Raw genomic sequence first — 25703 nt, forward strand, 5'->3', positions numbered from 1 at the left:
TTTCTGCTAGCACAAAGTAATACATATTTATTATAGAAAACTGTGGAAAAATAGAAGAGTACATACAAGAAAATTAAAATTACGCATTATCTGCCATAGCCATAGAGGTAATCACTATTTGGCTTTTGCTGTGTATCTGATAATTTATTGAAAATAACCAGAGATAACTTTTTAACATCATGACTGCTGGAGGCAGCAATACCACTTGGGGCACATGATAGGCTAACCAAAAAGCTTAAAAGGAAAATCCAGGAAATAAAATGTCCAGAGGGAGCTTGAGAAAGCTCTGACCTATTGCTGGGAGTCAGAAAGGCTGCATGCATGTGTAGGGTTGTGTACATGCCCAAGGCTATGTGCATGTTCAGGAAAGAACTGAGAAGGCCCTAAGCTTTCACCTTTGGCTGACCTTGAGGCTCTGCACAAGCAGGAAGTGAAAGCTAAGACAGAGTTGTAGACCATGCCCCAATAGGTACACAAGACCAAACAACAAGCACAGGGAGATGTATTGGTTATAGGAATTTCAGTAAATCTCAGTTCAAGCATTAGCTGACCACCAAGCTAACCAAGCAAGACTTAAGTGGCAATGCAAATGCATGACAAAGAATACAAGCTATGCTGAATTGCTTCAGAAAAGTTATTAAACAAACAAACAACAATAGTCACAACAACAAATCCTGGGGAAAGAGGGATCCAGGATCTGATTTCCAAGGTGCTTTAGTCAGGATTCTCCAGAAAAACAGAATAAACAGTATACATATAGACATATAAAATGAGACTTATTATGGGAATTAGCTCACATGATTATAGAGGCCAAGAGGTTCCACAATCTGCCAATCTGGTTGGAGAACCAGGAAAGCCAGTGATATGATTCAGTCTGAAAATGAAGACCCGAGAATAGCGGGGGAAGGAGGGGACTGGTTTATGTGTCAGGATCTGAAGGCCTGAGAGCCAGAAACTCTCATGTCTGGAGGTGGGAGATGGATGTCCCAGCTAAAGAATAGAGAGAATTTGCCCTTCCTACACGTTTGTGTTCTGTTTTGTCTCTCAATGGATGGAATGATGCCCACCCATATTGGTGAGGGCAGGTTTTCTTTACTCAGTCCACTGATTGAAAGACTAATCTCTTCTAGAAACACCCTCACGGACACACTCAGAAATAATATTTTTGCCAGCTATCTGGGCATCCCTTAGTCCACTCAAGTTGACACTTAAAATTAACCATTACATAAGTTAACTGTATTATGTTATTTAAAATATTCACTGTTCAACAACAAATTAGGAATATACCAAGACACAAGAAAGAATGGCTCATACCTGGGGAAAAAAGCAGTCAACAGAAATTGTCCCCGAGAAACAGACTTTGGACTTACTAAAGACTTTAAATAAGCTGTTTTAAATATGTTCAAAGAACTAAAGGAAACTATTTGTAAATAGCTAATGGAAAGAGTGAGAATAATGTCTCACCAAATAGAGAATATCAATATTTAGCAATTATATTTTTAAGAATCAAATAGATATTCTAAAGTTGAAAATTTCAATAATTGAAATGAAAAATTCAATAGAGAGCTCCTGTATTAGTTTTCTATCACTGCTATACAAATGCTAGAAACTCAGTAGCTTAAAACAACGCTAACTATGTATAGTTCTGGATGTCAGAATACTTGAATGGATCTCATGGGGCTAAAATCAAGGTTTGGGCAGGGTTGTGTTTCTTTCTGGAGGCTGTAAGGGAGAATCTATTCTCTTGCCTTTTCCAGCTGTGGAAGCTGCCCACACTCCTTCACTCAAAGCCCTGTTCTATCCCCAGAGCCAGCACTGCCAGGTCAAATCTTTCTCATGATGCTGCCTCTCTGGTTCTAGCTGTCTGTCTCTTTTGCCCCACTTAAATACTTTTGTGATTACAGTGGACCCATCAGATAGCTCAGGATAGTCTCATTATTTGAAGGTCAGCTGATCAGCAAACTTTATTTTATCTTCAATATTAGTTCCTTCTTGCCATGTAGTGTTATTCACAGATTCCAGGGTTGGGCACGGACACCTTTGGGTACAATTGTTCTGCCTAGCACAGGATCAGCAGGAGATTTGAGCAAGCAGAAAAATGGCTCGGAAAACTTGAAGATAGGTCATTTGAGATTACCCAGTCTGAGGAACAGAAAGAAAAAAGAATGGAGATAAACGAACAAAACCTCAGAAACCTACAGGGCAGTATCAGGCACGTAATGGGAGTCCAGAAGCAGAGCAGACAGAGAACGGACATAAAGAATATCTGAGGAAATCATGGCAAAAAAAATGCCAAATTTGATGAAAAAAAGAGCTTCTATTTCTTTCTTCTTGGATGCTAGGAGGTTAAAAAAATAGTAAAGTACAAGGTCAGAGTAAATAAATAAGTAGATAAATAAATGAATACATTTATAAGTAATGGATTTGCTCATTAAAAACTGACAGCTTAACTGACAGCTTAACTGACAGCTTGCACTCCCATGTTTATTGCAACACTATTTATGATAGCCAAGAGATGGAATCAGCAAAGTACCTATACTATCAGTGAATGAATGGATAAAAAATGTGGTGTATATTTGGAATATATTGTGGAATATATTCAGCTTTCAAAAAGAATGAAATCCTGTCATTTGCAACAACCTGAAGGACATGACGTTGAGAGAAATAAGCCAGGCACAGAAATCAAACACACATGATCTCACACGTGGAATCTAAAAAAGTTGATCACATAGAAGTAGAGAGAAGAATAGTGGTTACGAGTGGCTGAGAATGTTAGCAGAGTAGAGAGGGGAAGATGAAGAGAGGCTAGTCAATGGATACAAAGTTATAGTTAGAAAGAACAAGTCCTGGTGTTCTATCACATAGTAGGAGGACTATAGCTAATAACAATGTATTGTATATTTCAAGATAGCTAGAAAAGAGAGATCTTGAAAGTTATCACCACAAAGAAATGATAAAGATTTGAGATTATGGACATGCTAACTACCCTGATCTGATCATTACACAATATATGCATTATTGAAACATCACACTGTACCCCATAAATATGTATAATTATTATACATCAATTTTTTTTTTGAGACAGAGTCTTGCTCTGTCACCTAGGCTAAAGTGCCATGGTGTCAGCCTAGCTCACAGCAACCTCAAACTCCTGGGCTCAAGCAATTCTTCTGCATCAGCCTCCCGAGTAGCTGGGACTACAGGGGTACACCACCACACCTGGCTAATTTTTTCTATTTTTAATAGAGACGGGGTCTCACTCTTGTTCAGGCTGGTCTCAAACTCCTGACCTCAAGGGATCCTCCCGCCTAGGCCTCCCAGAGTGCTAGGATTACAGGCGTGAGCCACCATCAATTATAAACAAATTTTTTTTAAACTGGCATCTTAAAGTGGAAACTTTTATAATTTTCTTCTTAATTGATCTCCTATTCTATTTTTACCCATGTTATGATTACTTATTCTACATACTGGCATGCGGAGCTTCTTAACTTTTTTTTAAGCATATATTTTCTGCCATAGAATTTAGATCCACTCTCTTTACCTACTAAATAGGACAGTGGGTGCAGTCCCTAGAGACTGTCAGTGTGGCAGTCATAAAGCTTCTAATTATTATTTAAAGGTCCTCTTACTAACAAAAGGAGAAGTTCTTACTGCAATCAAATAGTCGTAGGGCCACTGGAGAGGTTTTAAGTAAGTTTTCTCCCCTCAGATGGTGAAAAGTATTTCAATCTTTTTCTTCCCTGGGAGAAAATGGGTGACCTGGGTAGTCTCTCCGCACTAAGAGCTAAGATAAGGTGGCGAAAGTCAACCGGGGCTGTCAGAACTGGAGGTGAAGATTCTGGGGATAAGAAAAGCCTTGAGCGGTTTTTCCAGTGAAGACTTTGGTGAAGAGCTGAGAAATTCCATGTAGGTGGGGGTCAAAATCATCTTGCCCAGACAGGGATGAAATCTGAGACAGAGTTACTCTCCAGAGCGTGCCGCGGATCGTGACTCCACTCATTTGGATTGTCAGAAAGAGACCATGTATTTTTAATGGAATATCTTGACAAAACCCACTGTGGATTTATAAAGAATAAAATACTATTTAATAGATGACTGTCCTTGTAAGAACATGATTGGTTTTAGCAGAAAGTCTCAAGGCCTCAGAAACGCTCATTTAAAAAAAATGAGGAGAGTCCCACTTGCAGGTTTTACTGACTCATGTAATTCTGGGTGACATGAGCAGTCACATTCTGTAAAGCATCGTAGACTTTCATTGCTATTTGCCCTGTAAAGTATGTGCCCTATTGCTACTCATGGAGAAGGACATTTTAAACTGGGGATTAATTTCTTTAGAAGTGTTCCACTGATAGGCAGCCTTTTTCATAAATATGTTTTCCTGAATAAATTAACCTAAATATGGCACTCATTGAAAAAATATTAAATTTTCTTAAGAGAATCATAATGAACTCATGAGTTTTATAGACCAGCCTTGTCTAATCCACTATAACTTTTGCTTTCATTTTCTTTGAAACTCAAATTATCACAAATGGACCAGTGAAAACATCTTTTAATTCAGCTTCTTTTGCTTTTTAAACAACATCTCTGAACTTAAGAAAGAATCTTTGCTCTCTAGCAACAAGATATTTAATATATGAAATTATCTCAACTCTAAGAATGCCTATGGCTATTTTGTTGTTGTTTTTCTGGTTTTGTTTTGGGGAAGAAGCTGGAATGAGATGGCAGAATGGGACTCTCCAGTGATTGTTCTCCCCCAGAAACATCAATTTGAACAACTACTCATGTATGAAAATAACCTTCAACAAGAGCTAAGAAAACCGGACAAGAGATCACAGTATCTGGTTATAGCATAATAATAATAAAAGACATATTGAAAAGGATAAGAAGGACAGTTTTATATTGCCCATATCATCCCTTCTCCAACCTTAGACAGCTCAGGAGGGAGAGAGACACAATCTGATAGAGGGAAAGAGAGAGAAGCGAACATAGGTCTTTGATTGAACTCTAACACCAGACCTGCCACAGTAAAACCCAACACTGAGCAGACCGCCACAACCCTTGACTCCAGGCCAGTACCCAGGGACTGAGACTCCAGACCTGTCATGCGGTGCCACGTGGGAACCCACAGTCCTTGTGAGGTGGACTCAGTCTCCAGCCCACATCACTGCTAACCAACTACAGTGACCTTGGCCTCCAAACGACCCTCAGCAACAGGCAAAGGATCAAACACACCCCAGCTCTGTGCCAGTCACATCAGCCATGGGATTCCAGCCTGGTAACAGTGGTCCCAGGCTATGGCCTGCCCAGAATCTCTGGACACACTTCCTATTGAAGGGCATTCCCAGACAAAGTCCATCTGTGAAAACTGAAATAAGTACCTATTACTTCAAATGTGTAGACATTGACTCATGACCCTAAGATTCAAGAATAATCAGGGAAACAGGACATCACCAAATGAACAAAATAAAGTACTAGCAACTGATCCTAAAGAAATGGAGATATATGGACTGCCTGGCAAAGAATTCACTATAACCATTTTAAGGAAGCTCAATGACCTTCAAAAAAATAGAGAAAAACAATTCAACAAAATGAGGAAAACAAAAAGTGAGCAGAATGAGAAATTTAATAAAGAGATTGAAATAATTTTTTTTAATCAAACAGAAATCCTGAACCTGAAAAATACAATGAATGAAATGAAAAAATGTCTTTTTTTTTTCAGGTTTTGTGTTTTGATTTTTTAGGAGAGAACTTTACTAAAGACGAAAATTTAGAAACTATCATATTGTTTCACATAAGTAATGGTGTCACTGAGTTACAAAAGATATATTTCTATTCTGTGCATCCTTTCCTTTTGATCAAAATATCTTCAAATTAGGTTTATAGTGTGTACATATAGCTGAGTCTCCCTTTCAATGTTATCCTAATACAACATCAGTTATCTGAATTTTTTTAAAACTTATAAAACAGTAAAATTAATAAAAGTTTATTAATCAGATTGCAACACACAAAGATACAATTGCTAGATACAAATTACAACCTTGATCTATGCTGAAAATTTGCTCTTCTACTGTGCTTTCAGAAAAAGTATTTCTTTCCCATTGGTTAGTTAATAACTAATTTTCTTAGCAAGGCAAAACATAATACCATATCATTTTAATAATTAACTATGATACATTTTAAATTATCTTTACTTTAAAAAATGATTGAATTTCCATATACCAATAGCAAATAGTTAGAAATAGATTATTTAAAATATCTTATCATAAATGATCAAATACCTGAGAATTAATCTCAGAAGAGATGTACAAGACTTCTATGCTAAAAGTTTCAGAATATTATTAGGACAAATTAAATGACATATGACATATGAAAGATACATCATGATCATTAATGTGGAAGCACAATGTGGTGCTTGACTGTCTTGACATTCCACAGAACTGCACACTGAGCACTACATTAATATTATTCTAATCAGATACGATAAGCAGGAAGTGGCAAGTACTCTGGACTCCCTTGGAGATGCCTACATGATAAAGGGTGGGATTAAAAACCCTATAATGTGTCAAAGACCTACACTATTGGTGATGTTTGTAGAGATACAGTGCTTTGTGACATGAGGATCTATTTCCTCGAAGGGAAAGGACAAGTTGCTGGGACTCCAAACCTCTACCACTAAGAAAGAGAAAGAGAAGGGAATAAAATGTAGTTGGAGAGGGGTCGGCTGGGACCAAATCATGTAAAGAATTATAAATCATGGTTAGGAATTTAGAATTTACTCTAAATACAATGAGAGTACCAAAGGAAAGTTCAAAGCTAGAAAGAAATAGGATCTCATTGATCTTACAAGCTTACTTTAGCTGCTGAATGGGTAATGAGTCCTAAGGGGAAAAGAATGGGAAGAGGACCAATTAGGAGACTACTGCTGTCTTCCAGATGAAATGACAGTGCTTTAGATTAAGATAGCGGGAGGAGAGGTGGAGACAAGGAAATATTTTACATAAAGGTTGGATATAGAACTTGTAGGACTTATTGAGATCTTGGATGTGGTTGTCAAGAAAAAGATACAAATCAAAGAAGCAATATTTTAAAGTTTTGAAACAAAGCTATCCCAAGAACTTGTATATATGCTAGAAAGGTATCAGTATTTAAAACACCAGATATTAATATAATTTTTTGATAACTTGGTGCCTTTACCTATAAAACAGGAATAATAATAATATCTATATCACAGAATTGTTGTGAGAATTAAAAGAGTTTATTTATCTAAAATACCAGTACAGAGCTCTGTACACAGAAAATGTCATTTAAATGTTAGCAGTTTATTATTGTCTGTGATTATAGCTTCTTTCTTTTTCTAAATACATCTTTTTTACTTTTATCCCCAATCATAGGAGTTTACTTCATTGCTTTATTTATTAAGATTCTTATTTTATTTCTCTTTTTCTTCTTACTGTCCCCCATCGATAATATAAATTTCAACTTTCCTTTGTTATTTTAGCTTTTTGTTTTTAAATGTCTTAGTATTATCATCCGCGCCTCTGCCATGGCTTTAACATGTTAACACTACCTGACTTTACCTAGATTTCAACTAGTATTGTTTGACTGGAAGAAAATCTTGTTCTCATTCACAAGATACTATTTTGGCTTTTGAATTCTCAGATAACAGGTCTCCTCTGGATTCAAGGGAACCTGAACTGATTCAAAATCAAATATCTTATTTCCTGAGGTGAGACTATTAAGGTGTGGAGTGGGAGAAAGGTTTACCATAGGTTATGTCTTCCTTCTGATATGAAGTTCATAGTTGGCCTAAATACTCCAGAAAAAGGAGGCAGTTATAGCGTAAAGTCCCTAACACATTGGAATTGGTAATTTTAAAGCACTTTAAAATTTGTGTATCAGCACAATGGATCAGTGCGTCAAATCCTTTTGGTTCTAAGAGAAGATATTTTGCTTCTGACTCTCCGGGCCTGGGACTCGTGACAGTGGTAAAACTGTAGACCATGCCTTGCTGAGCCTGGGCGCTGAACTAGATTCTACCGGAGTATCGAATTCTCTTTAGCTAGCATTGTTTATGATTGTTTATCCTTGTTTATGATTGAGTACTCAATGTGCCATTTTAAAAAAGCAAGATAGTGGGAAATGAGAACAGAATCAAATGTGTTAAGATAAGTAGACATAATCTAACAATGTGTACTAGTCAATTATTTTTTTTTTTTTTGAGACAGAGTCTCACTCTGTTGCCTGGGCTACAGTGCCGTGGCGTCAGCCTAGCTCACAGCAACCTCAAACTCCTGGGCTCAGGCAATCCTTCTGCCTCAGCCTCCTGAGTAGCTAGGACTACAGGCATGCGCCACCATGCCCGGCTAATTTTTTCTACATATTTTTTTTAGTTGTCCAGATAATTTCTTTCTATTTTTTAGTAGAGACGGGGTCTCGCTCTAGCTCAGGCTGGTCTCGAACTCCTGAGCTCAAACAATCCACCTGCCTTCCCGAGTGCTAGGATTACAGGCATGAGCCACCGTGCCCGGCCTGTACTACTCAATTATTAAAATGATATTGTATGGTTATGTTTTATCTTGCTAAGAAAACTAGTTGTTAACTGACCAATGGGAAATGAACACTTTTTTGACAGTGTTATACAGAGAGCACATTTTAGTCACAGGCAGGGTGGTAACTGAAAAACATGCTGCCGTTTGTAATGCATCTGAGATCTGACTCAACTCTCCTGTTTTCCTTGGGAAGACAAGGACTGAAGGGGAAGTATGAGGTATAGACTGAGCCTAAAGGCAGCAGCCAGAGGGAGGCTTTCTAAACACAGACAAAGCCACCCACTGCTGTGAAGAGCACGTCAAGAGCGCTGCGGATCTTCAGTATGCCTAGAATCCCAGAAGGCCCTTCCGGCTTGCCACTGTTGGGCACTTTCTCAGCTCAGTTCAGGTTGCCACAACAAAGAAAGAAAAGAAACTATTCATCACTGAGGTGATACCCCACAGCTGGCTCCAGCTGGAGCTCCATTCTGACTCCCCATACACAGACGGAACTCTGACCTGGCAAAGCCAAGCTAGCAGAAATCTGAACTTCCTTACTGCCTTGATTCGGACCTTCAGTATTTGAAGAGAGACTCATGAAAATTTTTGAACAAATCCCTCTAAATACTGAATGCAGGACAAATGTAATGCACAAAAAGAGAAAAATACCAAAAATGTGAAAATATTAGGTGGTGCAAAAAGAAGGGGTTTCTTAAAGGAATTCATTCCCAACACAACACCATATTCCTTCTGAGAACAAAGCTCCCAGCAAGACCTTTGGCCATTTCAAAACCAAAGCACAAATTTAACAAGGTGAAATTCAACAGGGATAGATCTGAGACCCTATCTTTGGATGCAAGGGACTCATTTCACAAATGCAGCACCATTCAGATGTGTCTGGTAGCACCTGTCAATGAGAATTCTTGTGAGATTTAGCTGACAATAAGTTCAAAATGTTTCAACCAATTGATGAATTTTTTAAAAGCTAATACAATCTTTCTTATGCAGGATATATGAAAGGAAATTTAGGGCAATAGTCGCACTCTTTACTGGCCGCATCACTGTTGGGTATAACCCTTTAGAGTGGATTTAGAGAAACTGGAGCACAAGGAAGGAAGGGTGACAAGGATGATAAAAACAGAACACATGTTTGAAGCATGATGTCACGACATTAATGGAATTTCATGTTTTGTTTGGCCTGGAGAAAACATGAAACCTATCCTCAACCATTTTGAAGGGTGACCATGTGAAAGGAAGGTTGTACTTATTTCTGATGGCCAAATATGTAGAAATAGGTAAAAATAAAGTGATCTGCAAGCCCACATAGGCTATTAGAGCTATTAAAGATAAAAATAGGAGCTGGGGTTTGCATTTCCTCTCTTGCTAGAAAGATTCAAGAATAGGCTGGATGAAAATTTGCTCAAACATTGTTTGGAGTTGAATTCAGTGGCCACTGAGCCACTTCTATTTCTATAAGTGCATGAGCCTTGGTTATAAGCCCCTATGGGCAAGCACTACATTACGTGTTTTTATATTCCAAGGAACCTTGCCCCGATTAAATATCAACCCTAGCTAGTCATCCGACAGTATCATAACCTTGGAAGAGAAACATCATGATGGCGCAGAAAAAAAACTGTGTTGCATTCTGCTGTATAAGAGAAAAACATAAATCATTATCTTATAATCAAATTTATAGTTTACCTTTATTTGATTTAGAAGGTAATTTATAGGATTTATTCTTGTCTAACAACTTTGTTAAAAGATCTGACTGAAACAAGAATATAATTTTGATTTTTAAAAAATATTTTTAAAAAGTAGATCCCTTTGTTTATAATAATTCTTCATAAATTCAAATTGCAATCGCTAATCTAAGATGTAGTCACTTTGCTCAGTTTGCTAAGGCCCAGGTTTGTTATCATAGACTTGCTTATGGATATTATCCTGAAGGAAATAATTATCATTGAGGATTGTATATATAATACAATCATGCGCCGCATATTTCGGTCAATAACAAACCGCATACACGGCAGTAGCACCGTAAGATTATAATGGAGCTGAAAAAGCCCCGTTGCCTAGTGACAACGTAGCCATCATGACCTCACAGCACGACACATTGCTGGCGCGCTTGTGGGGATGCCGGCGCGAACAAACCTGCTGGGTTGTCAGTTGAATGACAGTATCGCACATAGCAACTATGTACAGCTGCAGTGCCCAAGCCCCGGGTCCCCGCCCGGTACCGGCCTACGACACGTTAGGAAATGAGCCGGCCTGAGCCCCGCACCCCCTAGCACGCGACACTCCGCACCCCAGCTGCCCACCCCCGTCCGCGGAAACGTTGTCTTCCATGAAACCGGTCCCCGGTGCCAAAAGGGTTGGGGACCCCTGCAGTAAGCAACTGTGTCACTGGTTTATATGATTTCTATGCTATACTTTTTATTGTTATTTTAGAGTGTCCTCCCTGTACTTACAAAAGAAATAGTTTACTGTAAAGCAGTATGCCGTGGTATGCCGGCAGCAGCCTCATGTATTTCGTGCATGCTGTGTCTCTTGATTGCATCGTTTTCTCTTATGATTAATTTAACTCTTACTATAAGAGTCAAAAAACTTAAAATTAAAAGTTTACGAAGTAAAAACGCTATAGTAAGGTAAGGTTAATTGAAGAAAGAAAAAAATTGTTATACATTTGGTGTAGCCTAAGTGTGCAGTGTTTATAAAGCCTACAGTCACATACAGCCACGCACAGCAATGTCCTGGGCTGCCTCATGCGCTCACCACTCTCTCCCTGACCCACCAGGGCAGCTTCCAGTCCTGCGAGCTCCGTTCACGGCCAGTGCTCCATACGGCTGTACTGTTTTTTATCTTTTATACCATATTTTTATGGTTTCTTTTCCATGTTTAACTATATTTAGAAATACAAATACTTACCGTAGTGTTACAATTGCCTACAGTGTTCGGCACAGCAACCCGTCGTGCAGGTTTATAGCCTGGGAGCAACAGCCCAGAGCACATAGCCTGGGCGTGTAGTGGCCGATGCCATCTAGGCTTGCGTGCGTGCGCTCCGTGATTCCGTGATGTTCACACGATGCTGAAATCGCGCAAAGGCATATTTCTCAGAGCGGATCCTCTTGCTCAAGTGACCCATGACTGTATTCATAAGGAAAGCGAAATATTTAAAATTTTATTTTCCTAGGAAAACGCACAAAAGTGACTTACTTCTGTAGCAAACACACATAAAGTTGTAGCCGTGGTAACCACTCAGGAGTCCTTACTGTACTCGAGTCCCACTCTGTGCGGTGGAGAAAGGGATGTGGCGGGGGAGTGAGCCAGAAGCACGTAGGCTGAATTGCTCTGTGATAGTTTTCAAAACACTCAGAGTGTTTCAAACATTTAAATTTAATGCTAGCATCAGAAAAACAGGAAATTTCACATTTTAAAATCTACATTTCCACTTAGCTTGAAAAATCAAAAGGCTTGGCCACACTGGGATCTCAATGCCTCGTGGTAGCAGCCAGCAGCGATTACACTAAGCGATGAAGTCCTGCCTTTTTAGAGAGGACGTGCTCTCGCCAGTGTCCCAAGGACCCGGTGACCTTGTGTTGTGTTAGAAGGCACACCAGCCTTCCCTGGCAGTCATTTGAATTCCTGACTGTGAGCTCAGCTGCAGTTGAGCTGCTGTTTTGCGTGTGTGAGGAATCTGGAGAGGCGGCACCTCATTATTCTATTAGCCGGCTCTGGGTCAACCCCTACTGCAGGGGGGCACATGCGCCTCCAGGAATGAAGGCAATTCTCAAGGCCCACCACAGGAGTGCTCCTTCATGGGAGAGACCTGGGGATACCTCCCAAAGACTCAATGTTCTTTATGGGGCTACATCTTCAAGAAACTGGTCCATTTCTTTACAATTCTACCCTTCTCACATCAAGTGACTGGTGATCCACTCCAGAATCACTGTCATTGCTAAGAGCTGAAACTATTTTCCAGAGAAGAGGGGACATTCTAGGGGGACACTTCCCTTACACAGACCAGTGCAGACACTGAGAACAGTTGCAGAGTTTGGCTTCATTGAACAGGTGACACCGACTGCTGTCAGCTCTGCACGCCTCAGTCAAAGTTTGGCCGTTGATGTGAGCAGTATCTGGTAGGGACAGGAAGTGGGGTGGGGAGGATGTGTGGGATGAGGCCATGCAAAATATCCAACATTTGGATGATGCCAAATTTCCTGTCTGCAAAATATCAACTCTAGTCAGGAGGAAATTCCACCTTTAAATTTACTTAGAAATAATTTTAAGTGGTAGAAATTATCAGTAATCGTTGGATCCAGTTGGCATATGATGCTTCAGAATATTGCTGGATCCTTCAGCCTAGTGAGGACCACCTCAGACCATCCTTTGACACCGGAGGATGCTGTTTGTCACAAGGTGCCTGGGGCTGGCCTCTGTCCATCATTCTGACCCCAGATCTCTTGCCCTGAAGAAAGAACATGGGCTCTGTTGTCAGACAAAGTTCAGTTCAAATCTGATTTGAGCCACTTAACCTTCTGCATGACCTTGAATGTGATATTAATGTTCCTACACCACAGATTTTCCTCATCTATGAAATAGACATAGTAGTGCACCTACCTCATAGGTTGTTACTGTCAGGGTTAAATGAGACGATGCTTGGTTCAATGTGGGCCTGTGAATATTTGGTCTAGGTCACTCTTGGTATCAGTCTATGAGTCCCTCCAGCATTTGATTTCTTGTTTATTCCACACTTTGTTGAACATACCGCTTGGCCTTAGACCAAAAATCCATCTTTTTGTTTTAAAAAACTCCACTTCTTTTTCTGAAGCCTATATACTTTTTTTTAATTTACTCCTAGTCTGGGAAGCTCCTGTCAGTAAGCACATTAGTCCACCCTTGCGTAGGATTCACCTTGGGAGGTATGAAGTCCCTGAGACGGGTACAGTGCCTGGGTGGAGAAGGGGCACCACAAGAAGACAGGAAAGAGTCCACGGTAGGGTAAGCAAAGGTGCCATTTTTGTTGACTTTCAATTTTGACCAGGGTGGGCATAGACACCTAAGCCCAATAATTACTCTGGACAGATGATTTGCTGTTCTGAATTTATTTCTGAAGCTATTTTTTGTTGTTGTTTTCAACAGCGAAAGCAACCATGTTTATGATAAGTCTGTTAAAAAAGATCAAAAAATGAGAATTATGAGCATATTTTGAACCCTCTAAAAAGTACAGGTTTTAGCTCCTAGAGAAATCTGAGTTTTTCCTATCATAACGTTTCTAACTCATTCAAAATTAGGTTTCCTTGACTGAGAAGACCATTCATCTCATCCAGTCGCCGTCTTCTTCTCTCGGTCTGGGCTGCACGTAAGGATGCATTTCTTAAGGCTTCGAGTTCACCCTCAGCTTCTGCAGAAATGATTCTTTTTTTCACTCCCACCACCTTTGCCTGCCTTCCCAGGGGAAGATCCCTTTTGGATCTGTAATTCCAGCTGACCCAGAAGCCTTTCCACACCACATTGTGCCAAAGTATCTCTGGCTGGCCGGCCATTAATCAACGGATAATTACCTCCCAGTCCTGGCCGTAACCATCCATTTCATGTAGTGCCTTCTACTCAGAAATTCATGTTTTCTCCTCTGTAACATTTCTGAACTTGAAGTTGAGGCCTCTTGCAGTCTGAGATCATATTTAACGATTGTTTCCCCATCCTGTGGTGCTTCTTATAATAGATGGGAGGATAGAATCAATTAATGCTAGGATACTAGAAGATGGTAAGGAGCAGGGGGGAGCAGCGGAAGCCAGTGGACAGTGTAGCAATGCCTCAATTCTCTGTTATTTTGCCTGGCATTTCTGCATTACAGGATTTTAAGAGTTTATCTTTTAGCTCCACACACTTAGAAGTTCGATTATCACTTTTATCTAAGGTGATAAATACTGAAAGAAAATGAATTTAGAAACATAAATAAGAAAATTTTTTCTTTATTGCATGTTATTTGAAATCATGGAATGTTCATTCATGGTTAAGCAACTTCTTGCAAAAGTGGACTCACTGATCACCTTCTTTGAGAGCAACACTCATGAGGAGCAAAGCCTCAAGCTTTCCTTGAGTCACAGTTCCTAGCAGGGCAACCAGAGAAGCATTACAATTGGTGTCTTGTTTTGTGTATTTCCAGATACTCCCTCCACAAAATCTTCTCTATCTTCTCCCTGCTAGGCTTCCCCAGAGTCTGTCTTGTCTCCCTGAGCAGCTTTCCTCTTTTTCCATTAACACCTTCCCTTGTATTCTCAAACTAACAGCACACCCTCCATTGAGGACAAGAGGAAATGTGTAGGAAGAAAGGCTTGGGACTTAGTGTTAAGATCTTCCACACTTGGCCCTTACTGTGAGGATTCTGTCTCTGCCTTCCCTTCCCTTCCTGTGTGACCCTGGACAGGTTAGATAACTTCTCTGAGTCTTAGGCTTTTCAAGTGAACGTTAGCATACAAACTATTCACTTGGAACAGAACAGTGAGACTGCAACGCACACACACGGGCGAAGCATCTAGTAGGGACCATAGCCACCTGCCATTGCTGGATGTTCACTTTGATGCATTTCAGGAGAAATAAATACACTGCATTTTCTTTTAAGCCCCTAAATTGAATTGAGTCTACCTTTTATAGCAGTCTTGTCTTATCCTAACAAATGCATACTCTCAGGTCAATGTACAATCATGCATTGCTTAACAATGGGGATATGTCCTGAGAAGTGCATCATTAGGTGATTTCAACATTGTACAAACATCACGAAGTGTATTCGTACAAACCTGATGGTATAACCTACTGCACACCTTGGCTATGTGGTATGGACTATTGCTCCTAGGCTACAAACCTGTACAGCATGTTACTGTAACAAATACTATAGCAATCGTAACAAAATGGTAAGTATTTGTGTATCTAAACACAGAAAGTATAGTAAAAATATGGTATTATGTTTTAGGGGACCCTGTAGTGTTATTTGGTCTGTCATTGACCAAAATGCTATGCAGCACATGACTGTATATCTAAAACTTCTAGTACTTACTTAATATCTCTTCCTTTCAAATACCTGTGGGGAGTATACTTTCTTGTTTCTTTCAGTAAGTCAGGGTCATGAAACATTCTGACCAATGAAATGTGAGCAGATCCCTTTCAGGCTAAAATATTTATTTGCCGTCATGAGACCCCCCAGCTCTCTGTCCCTGTTATGGTAACCAAGAAGTTTAGATGTTTCCAATTGTACGACTACCAGATAACTGAGCCTTGGTCAGCCTCTGTCAACCCCCAGGCACTGGGAAGCAGAACTACCCTCTCCCCATAATGGGCATTCGGTACCAATGAGAATTAAACTTTTGTGTGTTAAACACTGAAGTTTTGGGGTTCCTGTTGCTATACCACACTATTACCCTATACCAATTAATATAGATGCTCAAGACTTCAATTACTCAGAGAGTTGAATATGGTCAAGTGCAATATTGCATAACTATTCCAATTATCAGATACGCTAGGAAATCAATTTCCAGATAAAGATGGCAGATTAAACATACGTATGTATAATACTTTCCTTCTCTCCTGAAACTCCATTAAAAGGCAAATAAAGGAGATACTATAAGACATATACCCACAAAAATACAGCAAAGAAGAAAACAGCAACAGAATTTTGGAATCTAAAAAGCAGATGAATAAATAACAGGGGAACTATTGTTTAAGAAAACTGAGTCTAAGCTACAGCAGTAGGGAAAGATGAGATTATTCCATAAAGTCCCCAGAAGTCACAGTAAATGTGCACACCAGCTACCCCCAGGAGTGGGGGTAAAGGAAGAAGAGAAGGCTAAAATAAGAAGACTTGGTTAAAACCATTTTAGAAATTAGTTTCTATTCAATGTAACTGGACAAATGTCTTTCCCTTCCTTGGCAGAAGATTGGAGGATTATGTTGTAGAGATAGTAAGCAAGAGGGTCTCTAGGCAATGGAATATAAACGAAACTTTTAGACCACAGAGAGATGGGTTAAGTGAGTACCTGTACAGCAAGCTCTGAGATGTCCGACCTTCTTCCTCACTCATCTCCCAGAACACTGGTTACCTGGGCTTCCAAACCTGGAAGAGTCCAAGCTAAAGAGCCCGGCCAGTTCAAGAGGATAGACTTTGCAGTTTCCCAGTACAACAGGTCAACCAGCTCAGAGCTTCCATTGGGCTTGTAGGTTGCCCACTAAATATGAGCAGACAAAAGGATTATCAAACATGTAAAGAAAGCCTGGGATGAAAAATAGAAATAGAAACAAACAGACAAAAGTAACTTGAAGAAACTAAGTTTATGCAAGAAAAAATAGATCTCCAAAAACTATCATTATGTCCTCAAATAGGTAAGAGAGTATGTTGCAACCATTAAAATGCTATACTAATCAATATTCCAGAAAAACAGTTCTAGGAAATTAAAAATAAAATTCAAAAGTGAATTTAAAAATAGGAAGAAAGTTGAGATAGTCTCCTAGAAAACAGACTCAAAGGACAAAGTGATTGTGAATTGAAAAATAGTAAGAAATTGGGAAAGTCAGTTATGGAGGGCCAATAACTATATAATGGAAATTCAAGAAAGGAAGAACAGATAAAATAAAGGGAGAGTAATTATCAACACAATAATTCAAGAGCACTTGACAGGACCGAGGACATGAGTGTCCAGATTCAAAGGACCATCCCCTGAATGTCCAGGAGAGTGACTGTAAGGAGACAGAAAGCAAGGCTCTTCACTGAGCAGTTTCAGAAGCCTGGGGACAGAGAGGAAATCCTGCAGGCTCCCAGAGAAGAAAAAAAATGTTTGAAAACAAATTTTATACAAAAGATCAGGGATTCCAGTGGCTTCAGATTTCTCAATAGCAAATATTAAAAATTAGAAGAGAAACAAGCAATATTTTCCTCTTCCTATTCCATTTTTTTTTTTTTTTTTTTTTTTTGCAGATGGGGAAGCACAGCCTTCAGTGAAAGTGAAAGCGTGCTTCCTACCCCTCCAGTTCTTACAACTGTGTGCCTGGCTATGCTGTGAAGTGTCAGGCAAAAAGAAAAACCGTTTCAGAAATTCAGGGTCTCCCAAAATTGACCTCTCAAGCGTCCCTCCAAAAGGTGCCAAAAGCCAAAGCAACCAGAAAGAAGGAGACATGAGATCCGAGAAACAGGGCATGAAACACAAGAGAGAAGGAAAGAAAAATCCCCAGGTTGGTGACGAAGCTTGGAGAATATAGCACAATCCTTACGGAGGACAAGCACTCCAAACTGCAACCAGTCAGAGGCTCACAGAGAAATTTTTCCAAGAAGATGCAAACATTAAAATAACCAATAGGAATAAATTTACTGGGAAGAGATTCAGATAACTGCTGGAGAGTTTGCGTTAAATTAATGATAAGTATATAGAAAACCAAGCAACAAATGAACAGAAAGATACTAATTGATTCCAGGAGATGCAAAAAGTTGTGCAGGAAAGGAAAAGTTGTCAGAGTTTACTAGGCTCAGCTCTCAATAGCATTTACATGATTATATAATTTAAGCAATGAATATTTGGTGAAACTAAAATTACAGTATAAATCTATTGAAAGATTGAAGGAGAGAGAGAAGAATGTTATTTTGGACACCCACAGGAAGAAATGAAAAAGCAAAGTTAAATTCCTCATCTTACACAGCAGGAAGTCAGTAGGTAATACATAAAGCTGAAATCTTAGGAAGCAGCAAGACCAACACTTTATTTGCAGACATGCAGAAAAACACCACAGGAATCAGCTAAAAAAGTTGATGGTATTTTTTTGGGAGGAGGAGTATACGGGCTGGAAGGGGACAGATAATTTGCATAACAAACCCTGTGGATCTATTATGCTCTGTACAGTGTGTGCCTATGAACCTATAATAAAATAGCCAAAGCTTCCCCCGCAAAAGGAAAAGAAACAATGAAAATTGTGCAGAATTAAACTCAAACATGTATTTTTATAAATATCATAATATGTTCTTTTATATTTAAATTTTTGTGATATTGTTATGTATTCAAAAATTCAAATTAACAAAAAAGAAGAAAATGAAATTAATAAAAATCTTTAATTTTGTCTTCTAAACACATGAACATATTTAAATATTTTAAAATAAAAGTGAGATAATACTGTTTCTATAGAAGAGTTATCAGAGGTGACAATTGTATTCAGTGATTCTAAAAACATGAACTAAAAGTTCCGCAAGGAGAAAAAGGAGTTGTTAGAGGAAGAAAAGAAAAATCACAATATTATAAAAATAATTGTATCTGTCCCCCCAAATAAATAAATAAACCAGGGTAATGTATTAATAACATGACACGCTCCATATCCATACCCAAACTGCTGAATTCCAAAATAGAAAATCTTACATGTGTTGAGAGGAAAAGATTAATTCCAAAGCAACAGTAGTATTTTTCTGTATCTTTGCTACTATTGCATTCTAGGAAGTTCCTTCACAATTCATTTTTAGCTTCATCTATTGTAGTAATCAGTCCTTCTTTGGTTTTTTTCCTTCAGTTATTCATGATTTTAATTTCTCAAACTTTCTTATTCATCATTCATTTTTAAACAAGTGTATCCTTTCTTCATACATTCAATATTCTTTCAAAGGTCTTTGATGATTTTAGTTGAAATGTTAAGTTATCTTCTATTGCCTTTGTTAATATCTCAGGGACCATCTGTTCCACCTGTTCCTAGAGATGCTTCTCATTCGGTGTCTGTCTGTTTGTAATTACGACTGAAGAGCAAGCATGGTCACAGCTGGTCATTCACTTGGCTTTCTCCAGCAGCTGTAGAGGGTACACCACCCCTACCTCAGGCCTCTTCCCTGCGTGGGAGCACCCTCCTGTCCTCTTTGGGTGGAAGAATGTGAATGTTCCTGCAAAGGGACCTCTTTTAGGTTGGGCAAGGAAAGAGCATGTAAGCAGGTTAAGGATTCACCTGAATACGTCAGAGTAAGCTGGGGAAGATGCTTCTCTGGGAGCAGGGAGTTTTAGGACATTTCATTACTGCATAGAGCTGCTTTCCTATTATTTTTCTCTTTCCTGAAGACAGAGCTGCCACTTTATGTAGAGAGTTTGTCTCATCTGTTATATCCTAAGAGAAAATACCACGGCCAGCCCTCCGTGTACCAGAGCTGGGACCAGCCCAGTTGGGCTGGCAACCCTTCAATTAATTATATTGCTAATTGCCACACAGGCTGCTCATTCATTCAGCATCATTCAACAAATATTTCCAGCCCTTGTTGATGATGATCTTGGCATTTTTCCAGGGCTCTGTGGGGAAGACTGGTACTTGCTTCTTCAGTGACCCATTCCAGATGTCCCTATTTGTTTGTGATTTTCCTGGCTCTATTTTCCCTGTCATACAAGTCTACTTTATAGTTTTTCAAAATTCCTTAAAATGTCTGATCTGCTGATAAAAGCATCTCTGTTTTCTAAAACCACTAAGGATTTAATCTCATTCTTATATGTCGTTAGTGATTTTCCTGGGATCTGGAGAGGAACAGCAGAGGTATACATGTGCTTAGTCTGCCATCTCTATATGGAGATCAGGTTCCTGTCTTTGATCCGTTTTTTAATTTACTAGAGCTTTCTGAGTAATTTCCAAAATGTAGATGTTGGTTGCTGTATTGTATTCATACACGTGTTAGTTGTGTATGCATCCTTGCATATCTGAGAATTTTAGCACCCTCTCAGGTAAACAACAGCTGGGTATAAAATTCTGGTCTCACAATCTTTCCATCTCAAAGTATTTAAGTGTTGCTTTATGGTTGTCTGACATTTGGAGTCACCATCTGGTGACAGCTGCCTGGTTTTCATTTAGGTAGCTGATTTCCTTTGATTTGGATACTTATTGTATTATTTTCCACTAAACATGACATTTAAAAAAATATATCTAAAATATAACTTAATATGGTTCTCTTCATACTTCATCATGCCTCAAATCTCTGTTGTCCTTTTTAAATGCCGAAAATACAACCTTCTGTCATTCGTTTATCTTCTCTCTTCCAAATTGTTCTTTGTCCTTTTTCTCAAATCTCTCCCCCTCTTCCAAGGAATTTCTACTCTAACCATTGAACTTCCCTTCAATGGGAAATAAACTGTTCTAGTTCCTCTACCATTTCATCTGCATGCCATGTTTGAAACTTCATTCTCCCCTTAGAGAACCGTTCCCTGCAGCCCTTCCAAACACTCAAGGGGGCCAAGATTTTCCACATGCCATTCAAAGGTTCAGCCTTTCAATTGCATCCTGACAGCCTCCATCAGCCTAATCTCCAGGTTATGACCTCCTTACTGTTAGAGAATAGGTGCAAAGCCTTCCCCATGCCTCCAATTGCAGGAATCACCAATATCCTCTTAGTAGATTTCTCTCCTGTTCTCAATATGAGTCTCTTCTTGCTCTCCACACTCTCTTAGGCAATACCATCCTGTCCCATGGCATCATTTACCAGGTATACCCTAAGATCTCACAAGGCCCTATCTTCACTCTTATTCCTTCTTTCCAGTCCTGGGTCCAACTGCCTACTTAAATTAAATTCAACATGTTCAAAGCAGAACGCATCATCCAACCTTTCTCCTGAGCTTCCCATCTCAGAGAATGGCATTTCATTGCTCCAGCCGGATAACTAGCTGTCATCCTTGACTTCTTTCCCCTCATACCCGCATACAATTGGTCTAAGGTTGATTCTACCTTTTTAAAAATTTCTCCTATCTACCTACTTCTCTCCATCCCCATGGCTACTCCCCTAGTCTGGATTGTCTTTCCCTCCCTAAATTCCTGGGGTGACTTCCTGACTGGTCTCTCACCATCTGCCTTGCTCTTCTACTATTTATTATTTCACCCTGTCCCTGGAGACTGGTTTGAAAATCCGCATATGATCATTACAAAAAGGCTTTATCCTGGTGTTGCCCTGTCCTTCTCTCAGTCTTAGCATTATGGTTAAAGCGATTCATATAGGATGACCAGATCTTTTGTAAATTAGCCTCTGCTTTGCCTCCAACCTCATTAACTCAGTTTTTCTTTGATTTTTTTTTCAACCTTACAGAAATGTTTTCAGTTGTTTTAATGTGCCACTCTTCTATTTTAGTTTTGAGACTTCACTCAGATTTTTGCTTCTGCTTGGATCACTCCCCTTTTCACCCACCAAGTCGTTTTTCTTCATCTACATATTGCTCAAGTCTGCTAACCTATCACTTCTTCTGGAAAATCATTCCTGATCCCCCAAACCAATTAAAGTGCACCTCTTGTAAGCTTTTCACTTCTGTTCTAGCACTCTCCATGCTTTATGCTACTGATTGGGATTTTCCTATCTTCTAAGATAGATTCAGCCCTATTGGAATAGGTACCATGTCTGTCTTGTTTAATATTTTTTGTTTGCTTTGCTCAGTGCTTATAATATAAATGTGCTCAATAATTTTCATTCAAGTGGCTTTTTAAAATAAATTGTTCCCAGTACTTGCTAAGCCTTTTAAATAAGACCTTAACCTTTACTCATTTTAGCAATGTTCTCTCATATCATTATTTTAATTATTTCTTCTTCCTTATCTGCTGCATTTTTTACTTTTGGAATTCCTAATATGCAAAATATGTCTCCTTTCTTTTCTGCATTCATTAAATGTCAGCATGTCTTCCCTCTGAGTTCTAGGAGACTTTCTTAAACTTCTTTCTACCTGAGTGGTTCAGAGTTCTGTGGCAGCTTATGTTCAGTCCACTTCTTTTACGACATTTAAACGTATCACCAGCTTGCCTGTGGTCTGTAAACAGTCGCCTGACCTCAGATCTGTACCTTTTCGTAGCCGCCTACTCTGGCTCCATAGGTACTGCATCCTCTCCAACTTGGTCAAAAATACCCGTTAGAGATTTTTCTACCCCTTTATTCTATCTCACAGGAATTCTGGTTCCCAAGCTGGATTTTTCAGGTTATTTCTCTTCTTCAGCAGAATCTTTTTTTTATGCTTACTTTTTGCTGTGTATACAACCTTACAGAGTGTGCTTGAAATTCTGTTTGAACCACTTTAACTGTAACACTTAAATCTGTCAGATACTGGTAAAGGAAGAATGAAAACTCTGCTGAAATGAAACTTTGCTGAAATTGAGATGCACTTTTCACAGAGGAATACAAACTGCAAGGGTGAGCATTGCCTTCGGCTTGAAGTTGCATCCCGTGTTTGCTGCAGAACTGAGAACTCAGCAGGATCAGCTCCTGCCCTCACTGCCGGTTCCATCCCTGCTAGGTGCGGTCAAGAACAAGTGCACTTCTAGTGTCTCCGCTGCTTTCAACTTTTGCCAAAGGTGCAGTCAAGGCTCCTCATCCCCAGGGCCACCCTGTCCAAGCACAGGAGCTGCTCCCAGAGAACAGGGTCTTCCAGGGGGTCCTTCAGCTTATTCCTCAGCCAGGCGTTTCCTTCAAGCAGTGAAGCCCATTGGCCAATCTGTTCTCCTCTTTGGTGTGTGTTGTAAAAGTGCCTTACGATTTTGAAATATTGGCAACCAGTATTTTCTAAGTAAAGATTTTTCTTGTTCATTCTTGGTCACATAAATGAGAAAGTAAAGATAGTTCTCATATTAATGGCACTTATTTTATGCATGATGTGCCACTAATTATGTAACCCATGCCAGGCATGTTATTCATCCTGTGGAAAAAGTCAGAGTGGCCTGAAATACCTTTACCCCACGGCTCCCCCTTCTGGCTCTGCTGTGACCAAAAGTTGGCCCAGTACTTAGGCAAATCTCTCCCTAGAATACTGATTAGGCTGGAGCACAGCAGAGAAATTCTCAGTTGGAGTAGACACCTCTCTATTAACTGAGTAATTCAAATTCCTAAAGAGCTTTTAGCATTTCTTAGGAAACTGCCAGCAAGAATCTGAGCACAGCAGCTGCAGATGGGGGAACTCTTCAGGCCGGAAAGGGGAGGATGGTGCTGCCTCAGGTTGGTTCTTTAAAAGGTCAGCAAGGAACACAAACCCTCTGGCTGAGAAGGCCTGCAGAGGTAGCACGTGGAAAAGAAGGGTATCTGCTGCCCACCTGTAACCACGCTGCCCCTTGGAGAGCTGGAAAACTGGGCTCCTGTGAGTTTACGAGAAGAGGAAACGCTCTTCGTGACTGCAAACACACACATACACACAATTGCTAATTTCTCTTAACAAGATAAAGATGGGATCATGTAATACTCAGGGAATTCTGACTTAATGATTCTGTCTTTCCTTTAATATTCATAATGACTTAAAAACTGTAGTCTAATGCGTGTCTTACGGTCCCATTAAACTCAACATTAGGAAATTTAATCAGTGAGAAGAGTTTCTACTGTTCATGACTCTAAAACACTTGAGGAAAAATCTGAGAGTAAACTTGTTTCTTCCCTGCAGCTTATGGTGTTCTCACCAAACACGTATTTTGTGTTTGGAAGTTTGACCTTGACTTTTTTTGTTACCTCAGGCTGGAGTCAACTAGTAATAATAATAATGTGTATATATGCCTTATTTTAATAATAATTTCTATTTATGCACGTCCATTTGAAATGATTGTCAAAATATTATTAAGAAAGCCCTTTTGGAATTATTAATTAACTAAAATAGTGTTTTCCTCATACTAAATACAGAAGGACTTTGCTTGATAAAATTAATTACCACATGCTCAGTGGTTTTCATTATATGAATCAGGCATAGTTATTATTTTTCATAAAATAAACCCACTCATTCTCTTTTTGGTTCTCTTTTTATTCTACTTGAGATTTATTCTGAGTTTGAAGCTTCTTTAAAGTCTGTTTATGGAGGTCTGTGTAGGAGAATATTGATACATTACTACATGATTTGAAAAGAACAACACTTAAAGAAAAAGGTGTATTGTTTCAAAAGTAAGCTGTTTTAGGAAATTTATGCTGCAGAGAGGTGACAATTGTCCCTGCTCATATTTAGACACAAGAGGACAGGGGAAGCCCAAAGCACCATATTTCCTTCTGTTTTCAGAATTTTTCGTATTAACGATCGTAAGGACCAGCTGAGATGTTATTATAATGGATTCACTATTTACTCTACACTTTTGGAGAATAGTGCCCTAAATTTTCTTTAGGTATTCCCCATCCTCATTCCCGGTCTGTGTCATTCAGATGGGACTCCACCTTGGCTGACTGGAGTACAAATCTCCTCGCCCTGGTGTCAGGGGTCTTGATGGCCAGTGACTCAAGCGGACTCAGTGAGTAAATCCAATGAGAGGTGACCAGGAAGACGTGTTCCCCCTTAGGTTGCTGAGAGGCAGCCCTTTGTCACTGCATGGAACTTGATAGCAAGACAACGTGCAGTGGAGAAATGAAGCCACCAAGTGTATGACTTGAGGCCCTGGATGGATCTATGCTCAAAGCCCTGAGCTTCTCAGTTATGTGAATCAATGACAATGCCATCCTTTTTTTTTTTTTCTTGTTAATTTAATTTTCTACCATTTGTCGTAGAAAGAGCTCCAACTACTTAAAAAAGAAATTGCTAAGTTTGAATTTTAAAACTAAAGAGCCACAATACATCGGGATGAGACTTGCGCGCGGCAGCCCAGCACTGTGGCAGGAGTGAGAGGAGGGAAGGAGGGCGGACGCCGGAGTTCCCCTGCACTCTCTCCGTGCTTCCCTCCCTGGGCGGAACCAGGCTGGGACGGGAGCTCCGCGCTTCACTGCAACTTTTACGTGTAATAAACTGTAAGTTCAAGCTCGGAGCACACACTTTAGACCTAGACCCTCCTCATATAGGTGGTTTTGCATTTCATGGAGCTGGAATGATCAATAGATAATTTCTTACTTCAGCATTGTTCAAACTTGGTCTGACGTAGAGGAACACTCTGAAAAAATAAAATGAGAGCAGAGCAGCTTGGATTCAACTTGGGTTGCCCTCCCACATATATGCTCAGTTTTCTCACTAGCCTTTCATACCTCCCTTCCTCCCATTCCAGAGCCGGAGACTCTGCTGAGGAGCCCTGGGGGACCCACAGCACCCCATGAGGGATTCTCCAATTTTGGCCAAGCACCGTCTCCTTCAGATGAGGAAAATGAAGTCCAGAAACCTTGAGGAAATTCTTCAAACCACCCAACTAAGCAGGCTTAGCATCGCTGTGAGGTCATCTGGTTTTTATTAGTGTGTGTGTGTGTGTGTGTGTGTGTGTGTGTGTGTGTGT

This window comes from Propithecus coquereli, unplaced genomic scaffold, assembly GCF_000956105.1.
Source record: "Propithecus coquereli isolate 6110/MARCELLA unplaced genomic scaffold, Pcoq_1.0 Scaffold355, whole genome shotgun sequence".
In the NCBI taxonomy this organism is placed as follows: Eukaryota; Metazoa; Chordata; class Mammalia; order Primates; family Indriidae; genus Propithecus; species Propithecus coquereli.